The sequence below is a fragment of the Phocoena phocoena genome, chromosome 14, assembly GCF_963924675.1.
Source record: "Phocoena phocoena chromosome 14, mPhoPho1.1, whole genome shotgun sequence".
NCBI classification, from domain to species: domain Eukaryota; kingdom Metazoa; phylum Chordata; class Mammalia; order Artiodactyla; family Phocoenidae; genus Phocoena; species Phocoena phocoena.
Genome location: NC_089232.1, coordinates 26,533,752 through 26,537,670, shown reverse-complemented (window position 1 = coordinate 26,537,670; position 3,919 = coordinate 26,533,752). Strand labels below are relative to the sequence as shown.

At 37.5% G+C, this 3,919-nt stretch overlaps 1 pseudogene; it reads right to left on the bottom strand.

The window, feature by feature from the left end:
* Nucleotides 1–1,266: 1,266 nt before the first annotated feature.
* Nucleotides 1,267–1,702, bottom strand: LOC136134151 (FUN14 domain-containing protein 1 pseudogene; annotated as a pseudogene).
* Between the last annotated feature and the right edge of the window lie 2,217 nt (nt 1,703–3,919).

The following is a 3,919-nucleotide window of genomic DNA, read 5'->3' as shown; positions in this document are numbered from 1 at the left end:
ACATTTATCATCAAGGAAGTTTGGAATATACTTTCTTGAGCATTCCCAGGCTGACACTACAAAACACTCATAATAATCTGAATTGCTAGTGTGGCATTACAGCCTTAGTTAGCCCAATCACTTTATGTCTCTAGTATCTATTAACACCCTATATGCCACTACTTTTTACTTCAAAGGATTGGCTTAATACCGACATCTTATTACTGTTTTTACCTAGGATTTGTTTTTAATGAATAATCATTAATGTACTCAATATTTGTACAATCTAATCTGTGAGCTGTCTGATATAATTTTCCTACATGAATTTTCAAAAGTTTCATTGCATATACAAATGCATTAATAGCATTTGTATTGAGAGTAGTTAGGGGAAAGTGTCATATCTTATAATTTGACGAGGTGTGATCAGTAGTGATTTTCTCTCTAAATATTCACTTCCATATATTTTTCTATATATTTTCTATAAATTCAATATCTTGAAATATGTGTATATATTATGGCATGAGACAAACAAGCTTAGAAATGATTACTCTTATCAACACTCACATAAGTATATTGATTCAAGGCTTATAATTTAAAAAATGTCATAATGAATACAAGTGAAAACAGAAAAAGTAAAATCAGTCATCTCTCAGTTAAGAAAACATTTATACAACTGTTTAAAAATAACTGTAAAATTCAGTTGTATATATTCATTACTATACATGTAAAACCAAAAACTCAGTTCCTTAAAAGATTCTCCTTCAAGAATAATCTGTAGTTTAGAGTGGCTTAAATGTCCAGCTTCCTTGCCTGTTCTTTGCCAGTGTTTTCTGTGCTGGGAAGCAGAGAATGCAAAGGGCAGCACCGTATTCTGGTCCTGCAAGAGAAACAGAATGGTAAGATTTGGGAGATACAAGCTGCACTAATTATGTCACAGAGACTAGAACAGCAGTGATTTTTCCCCCATTATTATTATTTTATATCAGTAGAATCTATTTAATATATTCAATAATTCTATTATTTCTAAAACCTTCCACAAAAGGGCATTACAATCCTTTTAGTTTATTGCAAACATATATATTTTTTTAAGTGGATTCACCTTATTTATTTTTTGGCTGCGCTGCAGGATTTGTCAGAAGACAAACAGTAAGTTGTGAGCTCCATTTTGCCCAACTACTTTTTTCTTCACACCCTGGAGAATCTGGTGTCTGGAACTGTAGAGACATCATCATGTTACCACCCCTTCTCCTCTCAGGTTGAATCCACTGTGACAGAACACTCATGTCCTTAAGAGGCAAGGCCTAGCAAATAGCCTCTCACAAATCCACTGAACATCACAATGTCCTGTTTGATAAATTCTGTTGCTGCTTCAATTATATTGCTGATTTCAGGTGCTGCTTTATTTGCTCATTTCTGAATCAGGTCTTCCTGCTTTCTTTATATCTTTTTTCAACTCTGTCCCAGTTGATTTGCACATAGTTACTTTGACTGGTAAACCTGAAGAAGATGGCCAGCAGCCTACTGTTGCTGTAAGTTTTCCAACTTTCTGGAACAAAAATCCTGCACAATGGCCAGTGCAATCTGGATGGCTACTGAGTATTGTTCTACCGGAAGTGCCAAACTATGGCCAAACATAGATTCTACCAGCGGTGTCTTCATGTATACTGAGTTAGGTCCAATATGAATCATCATCACTTTCATATTCAGGTGAGAGAGATCCCATCTAGACTGGCCTGGCCTTGGAATCCAGAACCAAGTGAAGAGGACTCAGCTGTCAAGGGGGGGCAAAGAGGGCCTGGGGTTGGAAGAAAGGGCCATAGACGCAGAAGTAAGCACTTCATGAAAACTAAGCAAATGGTATTTCTAGGTAAATCAGTCTTTCTGTGCTGGACTAATTAAAAGAACTTCACAGCTCTCTATCCCCAAGCTTTCTCACCCTCTGGAATTGAGGGCTTTTACTGCTTCCCCCATTATTTTTTTAATTAAGTAATGAATAGTATTTTATTATTATTTTTTTTTTTGGCTGCATGGCATGGCATACATGATCTTTTCTCCCTGACCAGGGATTGAACCTGTGCTCCCTGAAGTAGAAGCATGGAGTCTTCACCACTGGACCCCCAAGTAAGTCCCTGAAGAGTATTTTATAGATAAGAAAACTTTAGCCTCAGCAGGATAAATTTGAGGACAGTTCCAATAGCTAGTTTCCCAGAGATGCACTTGAAGTGGTCCTTACAGTTTTTGCAAACTAGAATACCTGATAGTGTTTATCAGTGCAACACGTCAGGTGCAGTGTAAAGGTATGGGTACTGAAAAAGTAATATTGACCCTAACTATGCATTCACGCACAGGCATTTACAGATTTTTACCCAGTCTTTGAATTAAAAGATAGATTCTCTGAGTCTGATCAATGTCAGCCTCTTGAGATGCACTAAAATGAAATTCAGAAAAAGTTGAATAACTTAAACTACTCTGAAGTTACAGACAACTGAAGTAGAAAGCCTCTTAAGCAATGTGAGAGAAGAAAAAAAGGGGCAAAAATCTACCTACTAGCTTGGGTTGTAGAACTCATGTTTTTAGGAGTTGGGAGAAAAGAAACTTTGGAGCAGGTGTTTCATGTGACAGATCATTAGATCTGTTATCTAGGTCTGTATTAGATCTGTATAGTATCTATTGAGATACTATAGATGAGGAAAGATGTTAAGCGTATTTGCTTTGTATCATCAATGGAGATTTTTTGTTGCCTCTGAAAGCTTGCTGTCAAGATTTAATTTAATATTTAATTAATTTCCTCTCTGCCGATCTGTGATTTCCCTTAATGCCATTTCCTTAATGCCATTTCCCTTAATGCCATTTCCTTTTCTAGAGAGATCACAGATTACTGTAAATTATTTGTGTTCAGTGAGGATGGGCATAACGGTAGTAATAATGAGAACAAGAATAGTGACTGGCCATTTATACATAAAATGAATTCTGTTAGAAACACCTATAAATATTGTACCAGCGTTATTAATTAGCTTAATAAGATCAATTGGCATAATAAGATCTAAGTTGTTTATTATAAATAAAATGAATAAAAATTCACTAGTCAGCAATAGATATTAGTATTTTTCTTTTTTAAAAATCTCTTCTTTGCTAGCCCTAAATGCTTTTTTTCTTAGGGTTCTAATATTGACTTCACTAGTCTTAGTGGAGTTACCAGCTTGTGGCTGAATCACGCTCACTCTAGTATTCAGACATGGTTTGACACTGAAATGCCCACGGTCGCGAGACCCCTCCACAAGACCACCAGAGACAAGAAAGAGTCAAAGCCAAACGGCAAGGGTCATTTATTGCAGGTTCGAACCTGGACCTCCGCGCACTCGTTGCCGGCGACGCTAAGAGGTCCCGACGGAGTTCAGTACAGCTCTTTTATAGACAGGTACAAACAAGCTCGGGACCTTCTGCGGGGCTTTCCAGGGGTGGGGAGTACTGATTGGCTAACTTTTAAACAAAAACACTAGTCACTGATTGGTTAACTTTTAAACAAAGACACTAGTCACCGTCTGATTGGTTGGATGGTTGCAAAATGGGGTTCAGCAAGCATAGTTACAGAAGCGAGAGCGGCTGGTTAAGTTTCGGTTTCCTGAGGTTTTGTTTCTCAATTAGAAATACTTAAGATGGGGCCATAGTTACAAACAGTACAAACAGGAAGATCGATGCAATCCTAGCAGCGCTACGGCCTAACGGCAGGGCATCAATTCAGTCCTATTTCTACCAAAGTAGAACATAGCCCTTCAACACATCTAAATTAGGGTGAGGAAGATTATTCCAGAATATCGAGGCTCTCTTTTGGCAGGAATTGGGGGATGGGGACTTATTCTGAATAAAGAGGAAGTGAAGACTGGAAAGGTTACTTGGTCAACAGAGAGAAAAGATTAGCCTGAAAATAGAAACTGTCATT